The sequence below is a fragment of the Natator depressus genome, chromosome 8 (assembly GCF_965152275.1).
Source record: "Natator depressus isolate rNatDep1 chromosome 8, rNatDep2.hap1, whole genome shotgun sequence".
NCBI lineage: Eukaryota > Metazoa > Chordata > Testudines > Cheloniidae > Natator > Natator depressus.
Window position 1 is genome coordinate 73317414 of NC_134241.1, and position 16756 is coordinate 73334169.

Genomic DNA, 16756 nt, shown 5'->3' on the forward strand with positions numbered 1-16756 from the left:
AGGAAAACTACATCATGTGATGGAAAAATAATAAATTATTTGCTCCTGGTTTGGGCCTACAGTCTTTTTGATTAACAGATATCAACATTTTCAGTTGTTAAATTGACCGCTAGAGGGAGCCCATATTATTTTATGAATGCGATAGAAGCTTAATGAGAATTACAAAGAGAAATTGATAGTAGGTAAGATCTACAGAGTCCTAAGTATGTTTGTTAAATCATAGCATGAAATCTGTAATAAAAATTCAATTTAATATAGACTATGTCTACATTACAGAGCCTATGCTGGGATAGCCCCTTAGTGTCGATGCAGCAGACACTGACAGAAGGAGTTTTTCTGCCAGTGTAGGAACACAACCTCGCCGAACAACATTAGCTACACCAACAGAAGCACTCTTCTGTTGACATAGCTGCATCTACACTGGGGGGTTTGTCAGCACAACTATGTCACGAAGAGAGTGTGGTTTTCACACATGCCTGACTGACCTAGCCATGCCAGTATAAGTTTTAAGCATAGACAAAGACGTAGGGCATGTCCACACTACAACTTTTTGCCAACTCAGGTTATGTTGGCATAAAGCCGCTGCAGTTAGTATATTGCTTGTGTGCATCCATACTTGTCTCCTTGTGTCAGTGCTTTGTGTACTCACCAGGAGTACACTTCTTTTGATACATTATGCGGTGCACCACTGCTAGGTAGTTATCCCAGTGTGCAACTTGCCATCGTCCACTGTCCTGTCTTTTGGGACATTTTGGCAATGCATGATGGCACAGAAACGAGTCGCACAGAGGTGACTGGGACTGTGGGGTCAAGTTCCCATCATGCAACTTTCTCCACCCCATAATGCTATCTCTATCCGATCATTTTTTTTGCCTATTTTTAAGATCCCATGAATCCACATGGGACTGGTCACTGTCTGCCATCACTTACAGACGCATGGAGCCCACACAACTCTGCATTATTGTCATGAGTGTTGCAGGCACAGGATGCATGATCCTTCAGCATTTGCAGAAGTGCATGAACTGCCAGAAACATGATGATTTCCTGGAGGACAGATTGCTGTGGGACATAGCAAGAACCAATTTAAGGTTGTTGGTAGCATTCACAGAGCAGCTGCAAATGGTACAGCACCACTTTTGGGCCCAAGAAACAAGCCCTGGACTGGTGGAACTGCATCATAATGCAGATTTAGGATGAAAAGCAGTGGCTGCAGAACCTTTGGATGCTCAGAGCACATTCCTGGATCTGTGTGCTGAGCTTGCCCCAGTCCTCCACCGCAGGGACACCAGAATGAGAGCTGCATTGACAGTGGAGAAGCAAGTGCTAATCGCACTCTAGAAACTTGCAACAGCAGATTGCTACCAGTCAGTGGGAAATCATTCTGGAGTTGGAAAATCCACTGTGGGAGCCATTGTCATGCAAGTGTGCAGGGCCATTGATCGTCTCCTGCTATGCAGGACTGAGACTCATGGCCATGTGCAGGACATAATGGATGGATATGCAGCAATGGGGTTCCAGAACTGCGGTGGAGTGAGAGATGGCATGTGTATCCCTATTTTGGCACCAGAGCACTTTGCCACAGAGTACATCTAAACAAAGGGTTACTTTTCTGTGGTTATGCAAGTGCTGATGGAACACCAGGGATGCTTCACCGACATTAATGTTGGCTGGTCTGGGAAGATGCATGATGCTTGCATCTTTAAGAACACAGGAATATTCTTAAAAACAATAAGCAAGGACTGGCAGATTACCGGATTACCATTGGCAAAATTGAAATGCCAGTAGTGATCCTGGGGGATTCAGCCTACCCCTTGATATGTTGGCTCATAAAGCTGTACACCAGCCAGCTCAACAGAACCAAGGAAAGATCCAACTATTGGCTCAGCCCGTGCTGAATGACAGTTGAATGTGCTTTTGGTAGATTGAAAGGACGCTGGCATTGTTTACTCACAAGACTGGATTTCTGTGAGAAAAATATCCCAATGGTTATAGCTGCCTGCTATGTTGTGCATAATATCTGTGAAGCAAAGGTGGAAAAGTTGCCACCAGGGTGGAGGTGGAGTGGCTCAGGCTGTCTGCGGAGTTTGAACACAAGGGCTAGAACAAGAGCTCAAAGCAGAGCTATATGGCTCAGAGAGGCTTTGAAAGAGCACTTTAACAGTAAACCGCAGTAACGCGTTGTGCTGTACTGTGCTCTACCTGGCCCTGCTGTTTGGGGGCCTGTTGGAATAGCGTGATGCTTGGAGCACATCTATGAATATAACTGACAATGCACCTATTAATTTTGTGGTGCTTGCCTTAGATTTATGATTATTACCATGTGTTTGTCACTGATCCTAGGAGTTGTGTCACAGCATACAATAACTAAGTGGGTGCTTTCAGTACCACCAGGCATGCTTAGCATATGTTGGGAACTGATAAAGATGAATTATTTTCCATACAATATTGTTTTACTGAGTAACGAAAATACTTCAAAAAATTCTGTACAAGTTAAAAGCAAATACATATAAAACCCTATAAATATATGGAACAGAAGTTAAAGAATGGGAAGGAACATTCATGTCCATTTTAGCTACACATACATCAGCCATGACTCTCACAGCTCACTGCATGTGAAACTGTGGTTGTCCTTAATGTCCCCTGGTATGGCGTGGTAGGGGTAAGGCTGCGTACCCTGATGCCACATGGAATGTTGAGGGAGAGTATAGGGTACTATACTGGAGCTCTTCATGGATTGCAAAGTGAGGCGACACCAGGAATGTTGAATCTATAGGTCCACAAGCGTCTGCAGCATCTGTTTGCTGCCGGAGAAGCCCATTATGTCCTGGTGCATCTTCCTCTCCTACTCCTGGGCCTTCCTCTGCCTGCTCTTTCCTTCTCTATAAAGTCTGCAATACTCACCCTCCAGGCCCTCAGCACTCAGACTGACAAGCACTGGCTTGCAGGATCTCACTGAACATGTCATCCTGAGTCCTCTTCTTTCTCCTCCATGCCTGGATTAGGCATTCTGCGGGTGTGGAGGGGGAACCCCTTCACGCCACAACAGCAGGAGGTACAGATAAAACACGTAGATAACATTTTAAGTATAATCACAATGGAAAGCAAAAGTTAAGATTCTGCTTTGGAGTGTGTGTGTGTGTGTGTGTGTGTGTGTGTGTGTGTGTGTGTGTGTGTGTGTGTGTGTGTGTGTGTGTGTGTGTGTGTGTGTGTGTGTGTAAGGCACTATTCATAGCTCCAGCCATAGTGAGTATGACACGCCAGGGGTGAGGGAAATGAGGAGGGAATTGCTTGGTTGCATGAAATTATGAGTATAGGGCAACGGCACTGACTACTGGCACCATTTTCACAGGCTGTGGTGATTTTAGCTGATCTCTCACTCCTGAGGATAATAAAGACACAGAGTGCTGCTGCTGGCGTCCAGAAGCCACCTGGGCCTGTATGCCACTAGACTGTTTACTGCCATGGAGCCTGCTGAAGTTACTGCAGAGGGGCATGGGAAAGCATCCCATGGTTATGGGGTGCCATTCCTAGAAACCTTTGGAAGAGGATTGCAGAGTACCTCCATGGAAGTTTCATCAAGATCACCCAGGAGGATTCAAGGAACATCCCTATGTACATAAACAAAGTGTTCCGCGTGTCCCTGGCTCCGCACATAACTACAAAGGGAATGAAAAGCAGATGGCTCCACCTCTGTTCGTTGTCCCACTATCTATTCCTGCACAAGTAAATTAATTAAAAGTTAATAGCTATGTCCTGCTAAGTTGGGAATACCATCACTGTAATGGGAAAAAACAGTTACCCATCTTTTGTAACTGTTGTTCTTCGAGATGTGTTGCTCATGTCCATTCCATTCTAGGTGTGTGTGCACCGATGTGTGCGGTCATTGGAGATTTTTGCCATAGCGGTATCTGTAGGGCCGGCCGTGGCGCCCACTTGAGTGCCGCGCCCATGCATCAGTATATCAGGCGCCACTGGCCCTACACCCTCTCGATTCATTCTTGCCAACAACTCCGACAGAGGGGTAGGAGGGCAGGTAATAGAATGGACATGAGCAACACATCTTGAAGAACAACAATTACAAAAGGTGGGTAACCATTTTTTCTTCTTCGAGTGCTTGCTCACGTCGATTCCATTCTAGGTGACTCACAAGCAGTATCAACGGAGGTGGGCTCGGAATTCACAGTCTTGCAGCTTGCAGCACAACTCCGCCAAAGCCAGCATCGTCTCGAGCCTGCTGCTGGGTCAGCACGTAATGCGATGACCAAACAGCAACCCCACAGATTTCTTGGATCGACACCTGTGCCCTTTTTGAGTATGCCATCATGATTGCCAGCGGGGGCACCTTTGCCAGATCATAGTAATAACGGATGCAGGCCGTAATCCATGATGAGATTCTCTGCGTAGACACTGGACAACCTTTCATCCTGTCTGCCACCGTAACGAACAACTGCATTGACTTACGGAACGGCTTCGTTCTATCTATGTAAAATGCCAAAGCTCTCCTGATGTCTAGGGTGTGAAGCCTGTGTTCCTCATCAGACACATGGGGCTTCCAATAGATGTATATGTCCTAGCCAGTATGAAACTGAGAAACAACCTTGGGCAGAAATGCCGGATAAGGTCGCAGCTGGACCTTGTCCTTGTAGAAGACCATATAGGGCAGCTCCAAGGTGAGCGCCATGATCTCAGACACCCTGTGAGCTGATGTTATGGTGACCAGGAACAAAACCTTCCAGGAGAGAAGCAGGAGGGAACAGGAAGCCTGGACGGCACAAGATTCAGGTCCCAGGGGGGACCGGGTCCCAGATGTGTGGCTAGAGGCACTCCAGACCCTTCAAAAACTGCATCATCACAGGATGGGTGAAGAGACCTGCCTTGGAACAGAGGATCCAAAGCTGAAATGGCAGCCAGGTGGACTTTGATCGAAGAGAGGGACAAGCCTCAGAGTTTGAGGTGCAGCAGATAATCCAATATGTCCTGCAGTGAGGCCTGCTCAGCCCCGAGACATCGCTCCGAGGCCCAGCACTCAAACCGTTTCCATGTAGACAGGTAGGTTGCCCTGGTGGAGGGTTTCCTGCTACCCACCAAGATTTGTTGGACACTGCTCGATCACGCCCGCTCATCCGTGCTTAGCCACGCAGTAGCCAAGCCGTCAAATGCAGCACTGCCAAGTTCAGGTGCAGCAGATTGCCGTGGTTCTGGGACAGCAGATCCGGCTGAAGAGGCAGAGGAAGAGGGGTGGCTGCCAAAAGGCTCAGCAACATGTTGAACTAGTGCTGACAGGGCCACGCAGGGGCTACCAGGATAACTGTTGCCCTATCCTGCTTGACTTTCACGAGGACCCTGTGAATTAACGGCATTGGCGGGAAGACATACATCAGTGCTCCCGACCATGGAATGAAGAAAGCATCCGAAAGGGAACCTCTGTCCAGACACCGAATGAAACAGAACACACGACATTTCCTGTTCTGTCTGGACTCGAACATGTCCACCTGGGGAGTCCCCCACCTCTGGAAGATTATGTTGACCACCTCTGGATGGAGCGACCATTCATGGCGAGACGAGAAGGTCCTACTGAGGCAATCTGCCAAGATGTTCATGGTGCCTGACACAGGTGGGTGGCGACCAGATGAATGGCATGCTGCATACAAAAGTCCCAAAGGCTGAGCGCCTCTTGACAAAGGGCTGAAGACCTGGCCCCGCCCTGCCTGTTGATGTAATACATCAGGTGGGGCAAGAAAGCCTGGCAAGCTAAGCAAACCACCCTGAGTTCCCCGATATTTATATAGAGGGTGAGATTTTCCCGCAGCCAATGGCCTTGGTCCAACCCGTGTCTGTTGGGGATACAGATTTAGGCCAGCCATGCTTGCAGAGGTTGTAAATGGAGCCGAGCATCGGTGACCACGTATGTGCACGTGGCCATGTGGCCCATCAGACGTAGGCAGGTGTGGGCCATAGGGAGCGGGTAGCTCTTTAAGTGGGAGATCAAGTCCGACATGGCTTGAAAACGTGCCTCCAGGAGAAAGGGCCTGGTTCGCATGGAGTTGAGGACCGCCCCGATGAATTCTATGTGCTAGACTAGCGTTAATGTGGACTTTTTTATATTTATTAACAGGCCCAGATTGTGGCAGGTGGAATTAACCAGATCAAGGCTCCTCTTCACATGCTCCTGAGACCTGCCCTTGATGAGCCCATCGTCAAGATATGGGAAAATTTGGACCCCTCGACGTCTCAGGTAAGCTGCCACTGGTGCCATGCATTTTGTGAACACCCTTGGGGATGAAGTCAGGCCAAAAGGCAGCATCGTGAACTGGAACTGGCACCTGCCCACTATGAAGCGAAGGACACGCCTGTGACCTGGTAATATAGAAATGTGGAAATAAATGTCCCGTAATTTGAGAGCAGTATACCAGTCTCCGGGATCCAGGGAGGGGATGATGGAGGCCAGTGAAACCATGCCAAACTTCAACTTCTTGAGAGACTTGTTGAGGTGATGCAGGTCCAGGATGGGTCTGAGGCCTCCTTTCGCTTTCGGGATTAGGAAGTACTGGGAGTAGAACCTCTTTCCTTTCATGTCCCGAGGGACCTCCTCTACCGCCCCCAGGCGCAGAAAATTCTCGACCTCCTGAACGAGGAGTTGCTCATGAGAAGGGTCCCAGAAGAGGGATGGGGAAAGCGTGGGGGCAGGAGGAAGGGGCACTGAAAATTGCAGGGTATAGCCTGGAGATACTATGTCCAGTACCCAGTGGTCCAAGGTAACCCATGAACAGGCCAGACGGCAGGGGTGGAGGCGGTTGAGGAAAAGGAATGGTAGATCTGGGGAATTGGCTGGGGTGTTGGTCTTGAGCACGCTCTCAAAACTAGTGCTTCTGGCCTCCGGACTGTTTCACTGGGCTGGGCTGCGTGGGTGGTGGAAGGGCAGCGATGGCTGAACCCAGTGTCTCTATCCTTTCTTCTAGCAGACCCCGGACGAGGCTGCCATGGCCTTGGCAGCGGAGGCGGACAGAACTGCTTACGCCCTGACTGTGGTGTATGCACGCCCAGCAAGCGAAGGGTGGCTCTGGTGTCCTTCAGCCCATGCAGTCTCGCATCTATTTGGTCAGAGAACAGACCATTCCCATCAAATGGGAGGTCTTGGATGGAGGTCAGCATCTCCTGGGAGAGTCGGACGGTTTGAAGCCAGGAACTGCGCCTCATCACCACAGCGGACGCTACCACACTGGCTGCCGAGTTTGCCACATCCCACAACATTTGCAGGGAGCACTCGGCTGCCATATTGCCTTCCTGCACCAGAGTATCAAACTCTTGGGCCAAGTCCTGCAGGAGGGACTCCTTTAATTTATGGGACTCCCTCCGTAAGTTTAAGATGTAACGGCCCAAGAGGGCCTAATGATTTACCACCCGAAACTGTAAACTGGTGGTGGAATAAATTTTCCTCCCAAACAAGTCCAGTTGTTTGGTCTCTTTATTTTTTGGGGTTGAGCTGGACCAACCCTGCTTTTCCTTCTCACTGGCCACTGAGACCACCAGTGAGCCGAGGGGAGGTGGGGGTATACAGATATCCAGAACTTTTGGCCAGCACAGAGTATTTCTTTTCGGCACATTTTGAGGTGGGACGGATGGAGGAAGGGCTTTGCCAGATGGACTTAGCAATTCTGAAGACCCCGTTGTGACGTTGCACCCCATAATGCTTTATGGAAATATGCTTATGAATGTAAATATGACATAACTGGAATATGTTTTATGATACATATGCCATGTAACATATCTCTGCAAAGGTTATGATTTACTGAATATACTCATCCTATTCGTATGCATGTAGCATTTTTGTATTTGAAGTTATGAATATTGGCTGTGTACTTGTCTGAGTTTAAGTAGCCTTAGTAAAGCATTTGGTCAGCTTCTTGAGAAAGGAATATGCAAATTAAGTGCCCAATCAAGAAACACTTAACTGACAGTAGATCTTGGAAGACTTCCAATCCACATAAGAAGTCTTCCTGGAGACATTCAAGATAGCATGTGGGCAATGGCTAATGCCTGTAAAAACGGAGTCATGCATGGACATGTGACTTGCCCGTGTGACTCCAAAACTCCATCTTGGAGCTGGATTCTGTATGAGAGAGAGGAGGGGGTCTCCACCCACAAGAGAAAGTCTATTTAAGCCCCTGGGAGACCCCTCTATTTTGTCTTCAGCTGGCTCAAGAGATAGCCTCTCCATCCCCAAGGATATCTGAAAGAAACTGGAACAAAGGATAGTAACCACGGGGGTGTGAGTGATTGCTAGACCTAGACTAGGAGGAGGCTAGTCTGTAAAAGAAGCTTACTGGAACATCTCTGAGGGTGAGATTTCATCTATATTCAGTTTCTTACTGTATTAGGTTTAGACTTGCGTGTTTTATTTTATTTTGTTTGGTAATTTACTTTGTTCTGTCTGTTATTACTTGGAACCACTTAAATCCTACTTTTTGTATTTAATAAAATCACTTTTTACTTATTATTAACCCAGAGTATGCATTAATACCTGGGGGAGGGGGGGTCAAACAGCTGTGCATATCTCTCCTTCAGTGTTATAGAGGGCGAACAATTTATAAGTTTACCCTGTATTTGGACCCGATTGGGAACTGGGCATCTGGGTGTTGGAGACAGGAACACTTCTTAAGCTGTTTTCAGTTAAGCCTGCAGCCTTTGGGGGACGTAGTTCAGACCTGGGTCTGGGTTTATAGAAGGCTAGCGTGTCCGGCTCAAAACCGGCAAGGTTCTGGAGTCCCAAGCTGGCAGGGAAAACGGGTTAGAAGTAGCCTCAGCACATTAGCTGGCAGTCCCAAGGGGGTTTCTGTGATCCAACTGCCACATCCGTCATGCACCGGTAGTACAAGGTGGGTCAGGGTGGAGGCCGAAGGGATGTTGAATAGGGTGTCCATCAGCTCAGCCATCTCCTCCACCTCCAGGCCCAAGTTCTCTGCCACCCAACAAAGCAAGGCCTGGTGGTCCTTAAAGTCATCTGGCGGACTCACCCTAGAGGGGCCTACGACTGCCTCATCCAGGGATGAAGATGAAGACTGTACCATAGGTGGTGGGTTCTGGTCCTCCTCCTCCACTGGGCAGGGTGGCTTAGGAGTGGTCACAACTTCCTGAGCCTCGGTCTCTGGGCGTGCTTCCCGCACCAAGCCCAGTGCTGTCGGTGCCGGCAGCTGCTGCTCTGAGATGGTAGCCGACGAGTGAAGTGATGGCTGCATAGCCATGACTGGAACTTCCCATGCGTTCCAACCAGGCCACTGCACTAGCCACTGACCCGGCTGCCACTGCACTGGCGCTACAGACTCGGTCGCCCAGTCACCCCCATTGGGTTCTAGCTGAGGGGCTAAACCTTCCCTCAGTACCGGAGGAACCGCCCTCCAGAGACCACGAAGGTGCTGTGGATGCCTGGATCTGCTTAGAGATCACGGATAAAGGTGTCTGGTGCACAGTACAAGAGAACCGGTACCAGTGGCGTGGAGACTGGTGTCAATACCAGGGGGACCAGGGGCAGGACGAAGAACGCTCCCACCATGTAGGCAACCTGGATCAGAGACCAGACGGTGACTGGCGGGGAGGTGAGCAGTAGTAAGGGGATCTACATCTCCCTCTTGATGATCCATGTCGAGACGACGGGGACCGCGATCGCAGTGCCAGAGACCAATGGCGAGCCCCAGACGATCTCAGCAGTGGCTCGGTGACTGGCAGTGCAGAAGTGGAGAGTATGTCATTGTCTCAGGGATCGGTGGCGCTCCACTGCTACATAAGGAGTCTTATCGGTTGGCTTTCCCTCTTGAGGAGTCTTTGCTGAAGCCTGCAGCCCTTGCTGCATCGGCGGTGTGGGCAGAGGACTTTGCTCCTTCGATGCCGGGGAAGCACGTGAAGGCATTGGTGCTGGCAGGGGAGCTAGTCTGATACTGCTTCCCAAGAGTCAGAGAACTTTCACAGGGCTAATGTCCCCAGTGGGAGAAGGCTGACTGTGGGGCTCCGGGGTAGATAGCTGTCCCGAGGCGGGTGTTTTGCCCACTGCCACATGACTCTTTCTTTCCCACTGCCAGGGAGCCTTGCTTCTTGGCCTTCTTCGGCACCGGCACCAGGAAACAGTGCCAAATGGGATTTGGTGTCAGGGGTGCACATCGCACTGATGCCGAAATGGGGGTCACTACACAGGCATAGGCCTGTTACAGTCTGCGCAGGGCTTGAAGCCTGGAGACCAGGGCATGTCCTGCGAGGGGCACAATCCCCGCTGGGACTCTAACTATTAACAACTAAACAAACACTAACTACTAAAGAATTAACTATATACAAGACCTTAAGACACGAAGTCCAAAGGAGAAAAAACTGCTAGCCCTTGCTAAGCAAGGAAAAGCGTTCTGACTAACCACCACAGGGAGTAAGGAGGAACTGAGCGGGCATAGGGCCAGCAGCATCTGATATACCAGCACATGGGCATGGCACTCAAGGGGGCACCACGGCCAGCCCTACGGATACCACTAAGGCAAAAAATCTCCGATGACCGCGCACATGGGCGGGCACACACTTAGAATGGAATAATCATAAGCAAGCACTCGAAGAAAAAATAAATTTACACATTTACCCAAGGTTCCTTTCATTGCATTGGGCTCACCTGTGCTCTACTGCCAGGACTGATGTGGAGTCTCAAACAGGTCCTGGCTCATAGCATAGCTGGACCCTCTATCTGAATGTCTCCCATCCTTCTCTTCTTCCTCCTCCATCTTCTCCTCACTGTTCATGGCAGAGATCTGTCTCAGGCTCCTCAGAGGTATCTATGGTGATGTGCAGGGTATTGGTGGGGTCTCTGCCAAGTATGGCATACAGTTCTGTGGAAAAGCAGCAGGCCTGCAGCTTGGCACCAGTTCAACTATTGGCCTCCCTAGCCTTCTGATATGCCTTATACTGTTCCTTCATTCACACAGCACTGCTGTTGGTCCTTGTCATACCCTTTCTTCTGCATCCCCTAAGTAATCTGCTTATAGATATCCACATTTATGTGACTGGTCTGGAGCTGTGCCTGCACAGCCTCTTCTCCCCACAGACCGAGGAGATCCAATATCTCCTGTCTACTCCAGGCCAGAGAGCATCTGGAGCATGTAACTAGCATGATCAGCCAGGCAGGGTTCCGCCCCCTGCACCTCCAATGGCCATGATCCCTGGGCAGTGGAGTTCACAATTGTGACCAGAGTGGTCAGCGTTGGGCATTGCGGGACAGCTGCTGCAGGACTGTTAGGGTCAACATAGCTAACGCAATGTCTACATTTGCACTCTGCCAACCTCAATACATTGACCCTGACTCAACACCACTCAGAGAGGTAGTGTTACTACGTTGGCATAACGGAGAGCTTACATCGGTGGGAGACAAATTTAAGTGTAGACACAAGGTCGACGCAAGCTGGCTTATGTTGACCTAACTTTTTAGCATAGACCAGACCTTATTGTGTGTGTTAATCTTAACACAAAGCTTGAAGTTAAAACAAGCTAAGTTTGGGGGGATTGGATTGCTTTAAAAGTAGATTTCTACAGCCTTTAATGAGTGTTTCACCTATACATTGCTTGTTTAAATGCAAACCAGGCTGTTAACGACCAAGAAGCTCCCAGCCTCTTAAGTCTGTTCAGTAGCTAGTATGTCAAAGGAACTGATTTCCTATGGCAGAAAAAGCCACCATCGAAACTGGGACTTGTTGGCAGCCTCAGCACCAAGATTTAACTGGATGTGGGGACTGAACTATCTTTTCACCACCTGCATGTGGTCCCTCTGGGGCACATGTAAGGCACATTATTGAGGCAGCTTATATGTTTTTTGACCATACTGTACACGTATGAGAATCACAGAAATTCAGTATTCAGAAGCTTCTTTCAATATAGTACGAAGATACCTTTTGCAACCTGCTGTGGGAAAAAAAACCACCCACATTCCATATACCGGATAAGGTCCAAACTAACCTTCTTTCTTTCAAATAATGAGTTTGGCATTATTAACAGAGAAAACACTAACATAACAAAACGATTAACTCAAACTTTCTCCCCCAGCCTGGCTGCTCCTATATTTACTCCCTCAGGACTGTTCAGCCTTCACCCTAGATCCCTTCTCCTCCAAGGGGTGGCTAATTTTTGAGTAGGCAGCTCTTCCTACACAGTTCTTGCCAGGCTGGATTATACCCACAGCAGGGTTATTTCTATTCATGTCTAAACTTTCTGTTGAAGCTTCTGCACCCTAAATGATAAGACTTAGTTTTCAGGGAGAATAACTCGTAACAGATTAATTTTGTTGCTGGAGCGGCAGTTTACGCTGTGGGAGCAGCATTGAATGGCATGAGTAGAGCAGTTTCCACATACTCATCTCTCGCTCTCATATTCTGATGGGATAACAAGTCACCATCCTCAGTGAGTAAACAGAAACCACTTAATTCTGTTGCAATACAGAGCTAATAGAGCACATCAAAAAATTTGCATAGAATGTTATTTGTAAAAAAAAAAGCAACAATCTTTTTAAAATGCAACTTTCAAAATTATCAAAATCTTCTGTTTGTCACAAAACGTCCTTGATTTTTTTTTTATTACAGAAGTTACTGAATTTTTAAAAAATTGTTTTTGAAATTTTACATTTACCAAAACTCATGTTTTCTTACTAAAAGCCAGATTTTTGTTAAATGTCATTTTTCAAATCTTCTACTTTGGTAAATTTCAGTACGAACAAATTGTGGAAGTTTTCACAAAAAATTGAAATAGGTTGGTTTTGAACCCTGCACAAGGGAAACAATTTCAAATTTTTTCACAAAAGTTTCTGCTTTTCAACCAGTAATAATTATTGTTGTCATAACTATTACTTATTTGGTAAGTAGAAGCATGTGAAGTCCCTGCCACAGAGAATTTGCAATTTTTAGACAATGGACAAAAGAATAAGATGCACTGGGAGATCCAGAAGAAAGTTACCTTAAGATTAAAAATGCTCCTATTCCTCTCATCTTAATTTTAAATAAGAACATAAGAATGGCCATAGTGGGTCAGACCAATGATCCATCTAGCCCAGTATTCTGTCTTCTGACAGTGGCCAATACCAGATGCTTCAAAGGGAATGAACAGAACAGGGCAATCATCAAGTGATCCATCCCGTCATCCATGCCCAGCATCTGGCAGTTAGAGGCTTAGGGACACCCAGAGCGTGGGGTTGCAACCCTGACCATCCTGGGTAACAGCCAATGATGGACCTATCCTTCATGAACTTATCTAATTCTTTTTTGAATCCAGTTCATAGTTTTGGCCTTCACAACATCCCCTGGCAATGAGTTCCACAGGTTGGCTGTACATTGTGTGAAGAAATACTTCCTTTTGTTTTAAACCTGCTGCCTTGTGTTATATTACATTATTGTGTTTGCTTTCTGTTCTGGGTGTCGTTTGGGAAATACACTTTTCACTGTTTGGGTTACAGGCATGGGAGAATAGAACAAATGCTTTCAGTTCAGAGAATTACTTTTCTAATAAGGTTTCAAATTTCTTTAGAGAAAGCTTTTTTAATGACATGTTGTTTAGACAAGTCAGCATTCCACAGGTTGAGATGCAAATAACAGCTTGATCTTCTACACCCTGCACAACCATTTATTTCCCTAATATGTTCGTATGTGAATAGGCATCAACTTCAAAGCCTAGTTGGGAACACAGACATTATGCCAGGCAGTATAACATTGCCTGATTAATCCTTGTCAAGTGCTTTGAAGATGTAACACTCTGTGTAAGTGCTGAGCAGTAATATCTAACACCCAATTCAAAATCTTCACAGTACAGCAAAATGATTCTCCCATGGACAGCCATGGAAATTCCTCTACTCATGCCATGCAGTACTGCTCCACTGTGAGCTGCTGCTCCAGCAACAAAACTAATCTTTCACTAAGGCTACATCTACACTAACACTTTTGTTGGTAAAACTTGTGTCAGCCAGGGGTGTGAAAAAACACACACCCTGACCAACATAAGTTTCACCAACAAAGGCACCGGCCTGGACAGGCACCTCTATGGACACCAATATGTTGGTGGGAGACACGCTCCTACTGACATAGCTACTGCCACTCGTAAGAGGTGGTTTAATTATGCCAACGGGAGAGCTCTCTCCCGTTGGCATAGAGCGGCTACAAGGGAGACCTTACAGCGGCTCAGCTGCAGCAGTACAGCTGTGCGGGTATAAAGTCTGTAGTGTAGACATAGCCTCACTGAGTTTTTCTCCCTGGGAATTAATAGTCTTGCCATTTAGGGTGCAGAAGCTCCACAAGAGATTTAGACAATTAGAAGCACCCCAGCCCTGCGTATAACGTGGTGCTCCAAGAACTGTGTATGTATTGCTGCCTACTCAGAAATTAGACTCCCCTCTAGCTTCCAGGAAACTGCTTTTATAGAGGTCTCTTGTAGTGTCCGATGGGGACTTCAGCCCAAATTAATCCGTGCACTGGTGCAGGGACGGGGGAAAGACCTGTGCTTCCCCAATTCAATTCAAAGAGTGCAATGGCCTAGTTCATGAATCATAGAATATCAGGGTTGGAAGGGACCTCAGGAGGTCATGTAGTCCAACCCCCCACTCAAAGCAGGACCAATCCCTAATTTTTTCCCCAGATCCCTAAATGGCCCCCTCAAGGACTAAACTTGTAACCCTGGGGTTAGCAGGCCAATGCTCAAACCACTGAGCTATCCCTCCCCACCACCACAACAACTACAGACTCTCGTAGCTGAGAACTGACCTAATAGACCGGCCTTTTATAATAGTTTGCATGAACAATTGTAGAGGTGCAAAATTGCCCCAGACACACCGTTTCAACTTTGCCTTGAGTCCACTCTAACATGCCTTCTACCTCAGAGGCAGCACAGAGGTGGCTTTGCACATGTTGTGTGGGCCATCTGTGCCACTGAGGCTCTTTAGCAGTATTGCCACAAACATGTCACAGGGGATCTCTGAATCTAGTCTTTTATCTCCATCTGTTTCCTCACTGCAGCCTGTATGCTGCTTAACAGCAATAATAAAAATATGATCTCTGCCCAGAGATTAACAACGACATAGGATGAATGTTTAAACATGTACATAATAATTCACCTAAAGACAGGAAAGGGAGATATATTTGCCTAAGCAATATGGTTGTACTATTTATCTTAAGCAGCAGGTGGAAATCTATTTGTGATTGCAGGTGAGAGTTCACTTCTATACAGTCAGAAAAAAATCCCCACACAGTTTACATTAAAAAAAGCACTTAGAAAAAGAATTCAGGCATATAATGAAATAAAAATACACACAGGGCCCATCCTGCAAGATGTGCACCCTATACAAATATGGCCCCTACCCCAAAGAGCTTACAGTCTTGTAAACAAGAAACAAAATTGCATCTGTCAAGGTTCCTTCCCCACTCTGAACTCTAGGGTACAGATGTGGGGACCTGCATGAAAACCTCCTAAGCTTACTTTTACCAGCTTAGGTTAAAACTTTCCAAAGGTACAAACTATTTTACCTTTTGCCCTTGGACTTTCGCTGCCATCACCAAACGTCTAACCGGGATATTTTATTGGGAAAGAGTTCATTTGGAAACGTCTTTCCCCGCAAAATCCTCACCAAAACTTTGCACCCCCTTTCCTGGGGAAGGTTTGATAAAAAAATCCTCACCAATTTGCATAGGTGACCACAGACCCAAACCCTTGGATCTTAAGAACAATGAAAAAGCATTCAGTGTCTTACAAGAAGAATTTTAATAGACGTAAAAAGAATCACCTCTGTAAAATCAGGATGGTAAATACCTTACATGGTAATTAGATTCAAAACATAGAGAATCCCTCTAAGCAAAACCTTAAGTTACAAAAAGACACAAAAAACAGGAATATACATTCCATTCAGCACAGCTCATTTTATCAGCCATTTAAACATAACAGAATCTAATGCATATCTAGCTAGATTACTTACTAAGTTCTAAGACTCCATTCCTTTTCTGTTCCTGGCAAAAGCATCACACAGACAGACCCAGACCCTTTGTTTCTCCCCCCCTCCAGCTTTGAAAGCATCTTGTCTCCTCATTGGGCATTGTGGTCAGGTGCCAGCGAGGTTATCCTAGCTTCTTAACCCTTTACAGATTAAATGGTTTTTCCTCTGGCCAGGAGGGATTTTAAAGGTGTTTACCCTTCCCTTTATATTTATGACAGCATCCAATGAAAAACTCTCCCAGTAAATTAAAAATAAATGTAGCTTTGTTACTGGTTTCTGTAAACATGCAAATTAAATAATGTTCACCATATTATTATTGAAGTATTAGATATTAAAGGGAGAGGGATATAAAAATGTCCTTTTGGAAAAGTTACTATATACATTTAAATGTGTGGCTCTAAAAATTCTGAAGCAAAAGTGATTTTTAGGTCAGTTCTCACAATTCCCTCTAGCTCATGGCAGCTTCGTGTAATCAGCCCTTAATGCCATCGCTGGTACAGATAGTACATATTGCCCACACTAGGGCTTGGGACAATATAATTTCTGATTTATTAAGGATGTTAGGAAGAACGCATATCTGATAGGTTATTTTAAAAGCCACAAGCTGTGTGAAGCTGTTCAAATGTTAGGAATGTTAGCAATAGACTTGGTAGGGTTGCATCAGAAGACAGAGAAGGCAGTAAAAAGTACGTTAAGTCATAGTATCCAAATGATCAATTTTATGTTTAAGATGGCTATTATCACACAGATCTCACTACCAGATGTATGACAGTA